This window comes from Protopterus annectens, chromosome 3.part0 (genome assembly GCF_019279795.1).
Source record: "Protopterus annectens isolate FY-2018-M chromosome 3.part0, PAN1.0, whole genome shotgun sequence".
Classification (NCBI taxonomy): Eukaryota; Metazoa; Chordata; order Ceratodontiformes; family Protopteridae; genus Protopterus; species Protopterus annectens.
Window position 1 is genome coordinate 1,918,459,757 of NC_056731.1, and position 12,635 is coordinate 1,918,472,391.

A 12,635-nucleotide genomic window follows, 5' to 3' on the forward strand; every position below is an offset into this window, starting at 1 on the left:
TTCATTTGCAAACACTGCCAAGCTTTAAACATGTTTCTGTTTTTCAGAGATACAGTGAAGAGATTACCAGGCTTTTGTCTTTTAACCAACAAACTTAAGTTGTAATCTTTCAGTTTTGAATTTTCTTCTGCAAAAAGAAGAATTAGTAATATTAGTTCAGTTTCTATTTCATTTATTTTTCTTTTCTGGTAGCCAGTCTGCATGGTCTTTAATCCCAAATGCCAATTCATAGGCAAGTAGTAGGCTAGCACCCCTTGCAAGCAGTGTTAAGCCTAGCCAATTTCCCTTCAAAGTTGAGAATCAAACCCTGTACCTTGTGTCTGCGAGACAAACACCTTAACTATTGTGCCAACCCTCAACCAGAGAGAGACAGAGAACGCCTCAAATCAAATACAACTAACTATATGTTCAGAGAACATTAACTTCATCATTACAGTGATTAATAAACAAAGCACTAACCATAACTAGTGCAGGACAAATGGGACAGCTTCCCCAAATGCAAGTTGTTAGGGGATACAACTGGCAGCTGCTGATGGGGGTGGAAGTACATTACTTACATTTGCATGAAAAGCTACAGATCATGTGATTTAGTGTGTTAGTAACTGCAGTAATAAGGAGCTTGAATAAGCTCTTTGCTACAGTTTAGCAGTATAGTGTGCATGACTTTCTTTTGCTCCTTATCTTCCTTCTTTTTGGTCCTCAAGCTGGGTTGAGGGGGCAGCAGACGACCTAGCCACAGCTCTGGAATACCACATCTCTTCTATCCTCACTGTGTGCTCCATCCAAAAGTATCCTCTGCGTCAATGTTCAGCTATTTTTGTTTAATGTAAACATCACTCAGGTCCACCACACAATAACCTAAAATGTACATTGTTGTTTGAAGTGAAGCTATGTGAACGTAAGCAGGACGACATCACAGACCATCCTTTTCTTCCCTGACCCTCCCCTCAGTGTATGTGTGTTTGTCATGACCCACCAAATGTGAAACCATTTTGTATCATTATGCCTACTTGGTATGACATACTCAAGAAATAACTCTTTTACAAGGGACTCCATCAACTTTCTAATTTCTGAGTTTATATCAAGTATGTCTTTAGTGCACCTATTTTTATGAGGAAGAATTACATGTCCCACTCCACACACTGCAGTGATTTATTAAAGGCACTTCCCAGAGGTATAAATGTTTCAATACACATTTCTTTCTGAGGTCTCTGGCAGATCTGTCTACCCCTCATCATTATGCATTTTTCTTTTTAGAACTCATAACGATCTCTATTTCTTCTAGATGGACTTGTAAAAACTGCCCATCTATATTTGATTTTGTTTTTTCCTCATCTTTTTTAAAGACTGAATAGAAATACATTTTTGTTGCCTCTGTGCTCTTGTTTCAACCATTTTTTATTTTTGTGGCATTTCACCCTTAGTTTTTCACTGTTCTTTGATGTACTGATAAAAATGTCTCTTCTCATGCATTAATTTGCAGTCTCTCTCTCTCCTTATCCAGATACATGTTTATTTTCTTGGATGTTACTCTTTTCTCTTGTTCACTGCCACAAAACCTGAGAAACACAAAGCTGTTTTCTACATTTATTTATTTTACATTTGTTAACCAGGTTAGTCTGGCTGAGCTTTTGGCTCATTTTCAGCAGAGACCCGGGGAGAAAAGCTCCTCAGGACTAGAAAATAAATTATTAAATTTTAGTAACATAGTAGTAACAATCAGCTATAGGAGCTTACAAGCAGAGACCTGGAGAGAAAAAACTTCTCTGGCAATTTAATTATACAGAGTATTAACAAATGGCAGACAAGTATGTGAGTTGTTACAAACAAACGTTTTAAACAATTAGCAGAAGAAAATGTGACTAGTTACAATATTATTTAAGCTGTTTAGAGCAAAATGAGTTAATAGGCAGATGCTTATTTAAAGTGGGTAGGACCTAGTTGTATAGGAGTTTGGAAACAAGAAAGGAAAGTAAGAATGGCTAGTAGGAGATGCAGCGAAGGTAGAGTATAGGAGACAGATTAGACAGGTAGGTTGTTTTGAGACTAAGAATTAAGAGTGGTTGGGGATGGAGGAAGGGAAGAGGTAGAAGAGGCAGGGGAATAGTGTTAGAGATACTTTTAAGAGTGAGGTTGTGAAATAGGTGAAAGGATGGTGGTTTCAGGGTGGTTGGCTACAGTGGCAAGACCACTTTGTTTTTAAGTATTTCCTTGTGGCTAATTTGAAACTTTTGCTATGCTGGAGGGATTTTACTTCCAAGGGGAGTTGGTTCCAGGATGTAGCTGGGTTATAGTTATAGAGAAGGTAGCCTATTTTGGTTTTGGGTTTGTAGAGGTCTAATAATTCTTGATTTGAGTGGCACAGCGTCCTAGCAGGGGAATATTTGGATATGACAGTGGAGAGGCTGGGGCAGAAGGAGGGTAGATAGAGGATACAGTGGATGATATGTAGTTGGTACAGTTGGAGCAGCTGGGGGAATTCTAGCCAGTCTAGTTGCTGTAGTGCTAAGCAGTGGTATGACTTATAGATTTGGTTAGCTGCAAATCTGGCAATCTTATTATAGGTAATTTCAAGCTTGGAAATAAGTGTAGAATTTAGGTTTGTGAATATGTGGCAGCTGTATAGGAGTGTTGGGAGTAATAAAGCCTGGGAGAGAGTTACTCGGGCAGTGTTAAGTATTTCATGCTGCGGAAAAGGTGTCCAAGTTTATGATGAGTTCTTTTTACTGAGTTAGTAATATGGAGATCAAACTTAAGCTGATCATCTAGTGCATCACCTAGCAATTTAGTACTAGATTCAGCTGAGATGATAGTGTTGTTGCAGGATAAGATGGTAAATGTACTTTTGAGTGTGGTGATGTTTTTAAGGAGGAAGGGTAGGAGCTTAGTTTTTTTTGGATTAAGTATTAGTTTGTTATCACTAAGCCAAGTCTCAATGGTGTGGAAGGATGCCTGGGTAGTTGAGTGGAGGTCAGTTGGGTTGTCAGCAACGGTTATAACAGTTGCGTCATCAGCATATTGCACAAGAGATGACAGGGGACAAGAGGAGTACAGCAAGTTGGTGAAAGTATTAAGAGTAGTGGTCCATGTATGGACCCTTGGGGGACTCCCATTTGTACAGTGAGAGGGTGTACTGTTAGAATATTGCTTAATGCTTTCTACAGGACTGTAAAATTTTATGAAATTTTTACCTAAATCCCAGCTGCCTTACTTTCATACGGCAGCACTTTACATGGGTGTTTAATGCAGTTTGCAGTGTTGACCACACCTTCTCAGATGTCTGCCAGCTTCCATCTTGGTCTGATTTTAGCAATATATTCAGTAAAACATTGGTTTTGTATGAGGTTGTAGCAAGTATCTGTCATAATTAGTTCCACCATCAGGATTATCTCATCTCTTCCTGCAATCCAGAGTATTTACTTCCATCTTTGAATATCACTGACCACCCATGAATTAACTAGAAAAAGTAAAATACTTTATTCCACTCAAATTAAAATATAATTAAATTCTAACGCACATAAATTAAATGTTTTCATTTCCCACATGCAGAGAGCTACCATTTTATATTGACAAAAGCTTTTATCCCAGCATGCCGAATGTCATGTAACTTACAGATTAGTATTTGGTAAAAGACTCCTGGTTCATCCCCACTGTTGACCAAAAAGTACCAGTGTTAGAATACAGAAAAGGGTAAAAAATCATAAATTCTTAGAAAGATAGATGTGATAAAAGCAGAACATAGTATCAAACAGATTAAGGTTCATCATGCACTATTTTCAATAATAAACTAAAAATATCAACACAAACAGAAAAACGTCAAAGGTATGCAGACAAATATAAAGGAAAAACACAAAACAAGCAATTCATTAATGACCCACTTTTTTAAGAGAATTGGGAAACAAAGAAAAATCAATAGTAACACCAAATACAAATGGAGAAATCAGTACATTTTAGGAGGATCATTTATAAAGGCCGAGTTGAATACAACAAGGATGCCAAAATGGAAAGAAGAGTTAAAATATTTTATTTATTTATTTAACATTTGTTTACCTGGAAAGTCTGACTTGGAACAAAGCCAATTTTCAGCAGGGGCCCAGGGAGAAATGCTCCAGATACATGTCTTTGAAACGTGGGAGGGAACTGGAGCACCCGGAGGAAATCCACACAAACACAGGAAGGACATGCAGACTCCACACAGAAGGCACTCCAGATGAAAATTGAACCAGAGAACCTCTTGCTATGAGGGGACAAGAATACCACTGTACCACTGCACCATCCAGTATAAATAAACAGTAAAAAGCTCAAATGCAGATGATACAAAACGAGAGGAAAAATAGCCAGAGAAATTGAGACAAAATGAAGAAAAGCTCCTAAATGGAAAACCCCAGCTCCAGATGTAGTACCTAACTTCTGGAGAAAGTTATTAACATCTTTAGGCAAAGACATAGTCCTGAGTAAAACTTACTTATATGCAGGCAATAACCTGGTTAACAACAGGCAAACCCACACTCCTTAAGAGGGAACCCTCCAGCCATCCTAGAAACTATAAACCAATAGATTTCCTTCTGGCAATATTTGAAATTATATACTGGAGACTGATGCAGACAGTTTATACTCATTATAAAAAAAATAATTGTGACAACAACAAAATGGCAATAACAATATCCCACATTCACTGATTCTGGAATGCTTACAGTTGTACAAGATATAGCCTACATTGATCAATCAATATCAGGTGACTATGAAACACTGGCATACTATTTTACAGATGAGTCATGATAAAGAGAGATTACTACCCTAAATCCAAAGGGGGAGGTATTCCAGGGTGATTTTTTGACACCACTTCTGTTTTGTCTTACCCTTAACCTATCAAGCTGTTTACTTAATACTCTACTCTATGGTTATGACTTAACTTCAAGAAACCAACTTTGTAAAGACATCTCTTCTACTTTTTGTGGACAACTTACAATCATACAGGTATCAGACAAGCATCTGAAAGTAAAACTACAAATGATTAAAACTTTCTCAGATGATATAAGAATATTGGACTTGATAAATGTTCAAAAGCAACATTTACAGCCGTAAAGCTACAACATCAAGAAAGTATCAACCTCAAACAGGAATGTGATACAAAGGAACTTGAACAGGATAGCATGTATAAATATTTGTGAATAGGTGAAGGGCTGGCAATAAAGCAATAACAAATGAGAACATAGCTTACTAAGAAATACTTTAGAAGCTTAAAACTGACACAGAAAACTACCCTGACATCCAGAAATAAAATTCAAGCTACATATCAATTTGCTCTTCTTATTCTAACTTATAGCTTTAGTGTGACAGTCAGGCCCTAAGCAGCATTGAATTACTTGGAGAAGAAGAGAAAAAAAACACGTTTCTCAAATGATATATAAAAACAGTGCATGACAAGATTATACATCCCTCGTACTTTAGGAGGTGTGGGCCTCCTCGAAATTGACTATATGTATAAGTTTTCAACTGTGGGGCTACAAACGTACTTGTTGACATCATCAGATCCAAACATTCTGAAAATTCTAAAGCATTAAGCAAAATAGTCTGACCTGACATATGTGCTTGGTTTAGCCGCTGCATATCACAAAGGAGTGGAATGGAAATCAAACCAGAAGTAGATAAGAATCAGGCAGCACAAAAAAAAGCCACAAAACAAATAATATAAAGAAAAGGACCAGAATGAAACATGGAAAGACAGCAAATACAATGGTAATTATAATGGTAAGCAAAGAGAATTCCTGGAACAACCATGTTTATCAACATTTGACAGATAAATGGTTAAGAAGGGGGTGAATTCATATCAAAAGAAGAAAGATTAATAATGGCAATTCAAGATAGTAGACAATTGCACTTTGGTTTATGAAATCTATTGAGAAAGTGGAAAAACAGATAAATGCAGGTTCTGTAATGAAGAACAGGAAAAAGTTATACATGTCTTTGCTGACAGTGATACAGCTATGGCTGAGGATCCGAATACTGAAATGCACTTTCATGTGGCAACACTGTTGCACTTGGTATCGTGCAAACACTACAACACACAAGCAGCTAAGAATCACTGGAAACATGAACCACAAAGAACCACTGGCAATGAAGAAGTTCTGATCACATGGATTCACCCAATTCTGACAGATGAAAAATGCAAGAAATTACAGTAGCACAAGAAAAAAGGACAGAAGCAGCATTAATCATTAAAATAGTTACACAAAGTGATTGAAGTGTTTTACATACTGAGAGACAAAGTCATAAAATACTAGGATTTGCAAGCAGAAACTGGAGCCATGTTGGAATAAGACACTCGGAAAGTTTCGATAGGAGCAACAAGGCTAATAAAAATTATTTTCTGGCAAATTTGAATATGCTGCCAATACATGTAACCCTGTACGAACTTCACAAGAATGGAATTCTGGGTAAGTTGTGAGTGCCAGAAAGTGCACTCTTGGCAAAGATCAAAGAATGAAGCAATACTAAATTTGTGCCCTGACTCAGTAAAGAGGTCATTACCTGTTGTTTGTACCTGCTATGCATCTCAAAAGGATAAAAAATGTTAACTACACTGTAGAGGAGACAAGGCTGAACTTGCAACCTGGGTACAAAAGGCACTGTCAAGAAATGCAGTGTGGAAGTGACTGGTGCATGCTAGCTTTTCCATCCTCGAGAGGGGTCCTGCCAAATGCAAAGTCAGAAACAGCTGGAGGCAGTGACCAAGCATGCAGTGTATGGGTGAGGGGCATGTATTTAGCTTCATGAAGCCTCAACCATGTGGTAACATACATGTGGCACGAGTAGGGATGTAAACATCCACAAGGAAGGGCAGAGCAAGCCCTTGAATTTATGAGAGTGCATTTCAGTTAGCAGAAGAGAGAATGAGGTGAGAAGAAACAAAAATGGTTGCCTGGTTATTGCTTCCCCTAACCAGAAAAAAATGGAATGGCTACGTCACAACAGGGCTGGTAATCAGCAGACAACATGGAGAAGAAGAAGAAAAAAACAAACAAAAGACCAAAATGATATGGATATCATGTTCTGAGTATGCAGGTACATGGCCCCTTGGTCACCTAAAAATAATAGTTATCTTGTAAAAATGCATGCAACACCAGCACCCTTTGTTAAAGTTTTCATGAACCCATGTTGATATGCACAACATACTTTCTTTAGTAAGAACTCTTATAAATTCCATGGTTTAATGTAAGTATGGATTGATGCAACACCACAAATACCTGCATCATAAACAAATCTTCAGTCTTAGAGCCATTAAGCCATTCTGGATAACACCATCCTTTTCAGTGATTCCAGAAGTACAGCCTGCCACTTTAAACTTTTATCAAGCTAGGTTATGTATTACATGTACAGTCAAGATGCCAATTATGCAAATATACACAAAAATACCAATTATGAATCCATAAACATATACATATATTTAAATATACAACAACCAGGAACCAGGACCAGTCAACATAATTTATTCTCTCTCCAGCACAAGCCTTCAAGGAGTACAAAAAAACTTTAAAAAGACACAACTTTATATATACACCCACACATCAATTATACAATTAAAAACAATCAATTAAACCAGTACTTTCCAATTACATTCAAGATTCAGTCCCAAAGGGGACATGGCGTTAAACTTTAAAATAAACAGACTCACTATACATTAGTTTCCTTTTATATACTTCATCTGAACAAAATCCTACAGGTAATCTTTCCAGAATGCTAGCCTTTAAATCATGCGCATTGGAATGATGACATTCTAAAAAATGATTGACCATAGGTCTCTCCATCTTATTGTTTCTTATATTTCTAATATGCTCTTGTAGCCTACATTTAAAAATTTTCTTTTTGTTTCTCCAATGTATACAAGGCCACATATGAGCATTGTAGAGCATAAATAACCCCTTGTGTTTCACAATTAAATATTTCTGACGGAGAAAACCTGTGTCCATTGATAAAATCAAATGTTCTAACCATATATGTACAAATATTACAATGTCCACACGAATAAGTGCCTAAAGGTATATCAGCAATTGTAATAGAATCAACTGGAAAAATAAAATGACTGTGTACTAAGATATCCCTAAGATTTCTACCTCTTTTGTATGATACACCTATATATGGGCACAAAATATTGGCTAGCGCATTACATTTAAATAAATACTGCCAATAGTATTTTACTATATCAACAAGTATAGGACTAAATAAACCATAAGTGGTAATGAAGTATATTTTTCTCTATCTGTCTTATCTTCATACATATTAACCGTATCAACATGATTTTGAAAACAATCCTGGACTCTATGCTTAGTACTGCTTCCCTCTAAGACTCTATTAATAGCAGTAGATACATTTTCCCGATTATATCCCCTAGAAATAAACATATGATACAGTCTTTTCACTTCTCTATTAAAATCCACCTCATTATTACATAGTCTTCTAATTCTAAGACGAAGAAATGGTATGGAGTGGATGACAGCTACTGCCAAATAAATACCGACCGCCATTTTCAAATTTCCTATGGACTGATGTAATCAATTCGTCATTATAAACAGTAAGTACAATATCTAAAAAAGTGACAGCCCTAGCAACTAGCAGATCATTAAAACAAAAACCAACCCTATTCTGATGTAACCTACTAACAAATGTATTAACCTCTTCACAACCTCCTTGACGTATAAAAATAAGGTAATCAATAAATCTATAATAATATATTACATGATTATTGAAAAATTCAGAATGATACAAATAGTCCAATTCATATAAACCCATAACAGGATTTGTATACATGGGGCAAAAGGAGCTCCCATGGCTGTACCTTGACATTGATAAAAAATGACATCATTAAATGTCATAATTCCAATGTGCATGACTTAAAGGTTAGCATTCTGGAAAGATTACCTTTAGGATTTTGTTCAGATGAAGTATATAAAAGGAAACTAATGTATAAAGAGAGTCTGTTTATTTTAAAGTTTAACACCATGTCCCCTTTGGGACTGACTCTTGAATGTAATTGGAAAGTACTGATTTATTTGATTGTTTTTAATTGTATAATTGATTTGTGGGTGTATATATAAACGTGTGTCTTTTTAAAGTTTTTTTGTACTTCTTGAAGGCTTGCGCTGGAGAGAGAATAAATTCTGTTGACTGGTCCTGGTTCCTGGTTATTGTATTTTTATCTGGACATTCCTTTGTGGTTGTTTGTATATATTTAAATATGTTTATGTGTAAGTATACAAGTCCTCTAGGGGAACAAATTCACTACTACACGGCTCCATATCCAAACGGACTTTAACATGGGTTTCTCTCTCATAGCCATTCATTGATTCAGCAGAGAGTCACACAGTTTTACTAAGCCAAGTTTGATGAACAGTGACTAGGATAAGGGGGGTAACTACACTCCTGAGTGTGCCATCATTCTCATGAGACTATAAACCAAGGTCCCATCTACCATAAGATCACAGGAGGTTACAAGACTATCGACTCAGAGGTCATTTAATGCCAATGTAATACCATAGATACTCTAGTCAACACCCAGGATTGTGATTTGTAATGACTCTCCATGTCCAGGAGGGTTGTGGATGTTATTCCCAGTAAGAATTTATGATGCCCCATCCACCAGTCCAGGTTCCTTTTGAACAGTGTCATAGAGGTGCTCTGCTTCAGATGAACTGGCAGCCTATTCCAAAGTCACAGCAGTTGCTGGGAGAAAAACCTGTTCCCCCACCACATCAAGTCTCAGGCCATATTTACATCCCTGGAACAGGTAGATATGCAGCAGATTCATTAGGTTTGGATCGAAGATTGCTCTGTAAGCTATGCATAACTATATGAAACAGACTATAGTGACAGGGACTTTAGTTGGTCTGTGTAAGACACATGCTCCTTTGACCTTCTCTGTTAGAAACCGCTGAGGTCTCTCCAATTGCTGCAGGCGCTTTGTACGGTAAATGCCAAAAGGGGTATTATACTCAATTATGGGCCTGATTAGTGATGAGTACAGAGGAGGTTAAAACCTCCTTTGCTAGAGGCGATGTCTTTGCTAATTAACTGTGCTACATAGAAAGCCTTCCTTACTACAACAGACAAATGATAGTCAAAGTTAAAGTTACAGTCTACTTGTGATCCCAGATCTCTTAGCACGGCGTTGGTATATAGGGTACTGTTATTAATTTGATAGTGTAAAGTGACACTGTTTTTACCAAAGGGAATGATGATGCATTTCTTTGCATTCAGTTTAAGACCATGACTAAGACACCAGTCATTGGTCTGTGCAAGACCATCCTGAAGTATACTGACATCAACTGGGATTCAATAATTGCACCCAGTCTGCAGTAGTCTGCATACTTGGTCAGCCACTGCCCCTTAGTTTTACCCTGAACTTCTAAGAAGTATATACCAAACAGTAGGGGGCCCAGGACTGACCCTTGTAGCACCTCGTTGGTGACAGGTCTGCTGGATGATGTGTAGTCACCCACTTTGATAGTGTGTGACCAGTTTGTGAGCCAGTTGGCAACCCATCTTACAACAAAGGGGTTTACATTCAGTTTACTAAGTTTATCGGTAATGCCTGCGTGTGAGACTGTGTCAAAGGCCTTTGCCAGGTCAAGGTATGTTGTGTGCATAGATCTGCCCTCGTCAATGGCCCTGGTCACATTTTCAAAGAAATCCACCAGGTTTAAAAGGCACAATCTGCCCTTGATGAAGCCAAAATGGGTCAGATGCAAGATTTGGAGGTCGCCTATGTCTTTATTTATGAGGTCCATGATGATTTGTTCTATGGCCTTACAGATGAGGCTGGTCAGAATTATGGGTATGTAACTCCCCGGTTCTGTTGCTAGGCCCCCTTTGTGAAGGGGAATAACTGTTGTTGTTGTTCTCCATTCCACAGGGACAAAAGCCTGTGGATAGATTGTGACTTAATCGGGTACTTAATGGTGATGCTAGTTCATGTTTTAGTTTGTTTAGAAGACTGTCTGGGATGCCGTCTGGTCCCATAGAGGCTGTGTTTTTTGCCTTAAACAAGGTTTTAATGACCTGCTCTTCAGATATGTAGGGTTGGGTGGGGGGGAATTGACGGCAAGGTTTGGGATAAGTTTGGAAGGGAGAGGGGAGTGAAATTTTCGCCAAATTTGTCTGCTACCAGGTTTGCTATCTCTGCGGGATCAGTGTGTGTAATACCGTTAGTCACTAGTTCGGCACATATTGGGTCCTACCGTTTAGGCTAATTATATAGCTGTAAAGGGCCTTATGGTTATCTTTGGATGTTACTGGTAAATTCTTCTCAAAGTTAACCTTAGTAGATTTGACATGTCTCGTTTGCCTGTTGAGGCTGAGGAGGGTGCTTTTCCATTGTTGGGGCCTCGCCTTAGTTTTCAAATTTTTGCATTTGTTGTAAAGTTTGTTTATGCCTGGTAGCAGACAAATTTGGTGAAAATTTCACACCCCGGGATTCCCACTCCTCATTTCTTGATACACTGGAAAATATTAGGGTACAACCTAACACCCTAATAATGGGCAATTTCAACTACCCCACCATTAACTGGGAAAACTATTCATGTACCAACTCTTGTGCTCAACGTTTTCTGGAATTCATAAATTCCAATGCCTTGGATCAACTTATCCACACCCCCACCAGGGGCAGCAATATTCTAGACCTGGTTATTACTAACATGGGCAACCGGTGCTCCACACCAGAGGTCAATTCCTTGTTGGTCAGATCCGACCACAAGCTAATCACCCTAGACATCCACATCCCTACCCCACCCCCCATTAGGGAAACCACAGTAAAAAATTTCTCCAAAGCCAACTTCACACTTCTTAAGACAGAAGTGGCAAACTTCACAACACCCATGCTGACGGACAATAGAGGTATGACTGCCGAATCCTACACAAATGCACTTTATAAGCACTTACACGAGTGCATGGATTGTGCAATCCCTAACAGAACCAAGATGCTATCCTCCACAAAAAGGAAGCCAATCTGGTGGTCCCCTGCCATAAACAAACTCTACAACAGAAGAAAGAAACTGTTGCAAAAAAATAGTAAAATCCCATGACTGGAGAAACTCCTTGGTCAGCCTCAGTAAAAAGCTGAGATCCCTCATAAAATCCTCCAAAGCTAGTTACGAAAAACAAAATCGCTACTGACTCTAAAGACAACCACAAAGCATTCTACAGCTATGTCAAGAATCTCAATGGCAACACAAAGATCTGCTCTGAGTTACAGCACAATGGCACTAAATATACAGAACCAACTGTTATTGCCAACATCCTGGCAGATAGATTCAGTGCTAATTTTACCCCCCCTGTCATCCCCTAAAGGGCCCATCTCTATACCAGAAGAATGCAAAGTTCCTGTAATCACGGCTGCACAGGTAAAAAACACACTATCCAAAATCAAGAACACAGCATCCATGGGACCTGACAACATCCCAGGCTGTGTTCTACATGAACTACAGAACGAACTGGCACCCCACTTATGTACCATGTTCAATCATAGCCTCACCTCAGGCTATGTGCCCACTGAATGGCGCACAGCGACAATTATCCCACTCCACAAAGGGGGAGCCACCACAGACCCCAGAAACTACCGCCCATTAGCCTAACGAGCTTGG

At 38.4% G+C, this 12,635-nt stretch overlaps 1 protein-coding gene across 1 annotated transcript in view; it reads right to left on the reverse strand.

The window, feature by feature from the left end:
* NBEAL2 (neurobeachin like 2) overlaps positions 1–12,635 on the reverse strand; it is a 3,059,867-nt gene that overhangs the window by 1,343,421 nt on the left and 1,703,811 nt on the right. The window lies entirely within an intron of this gene.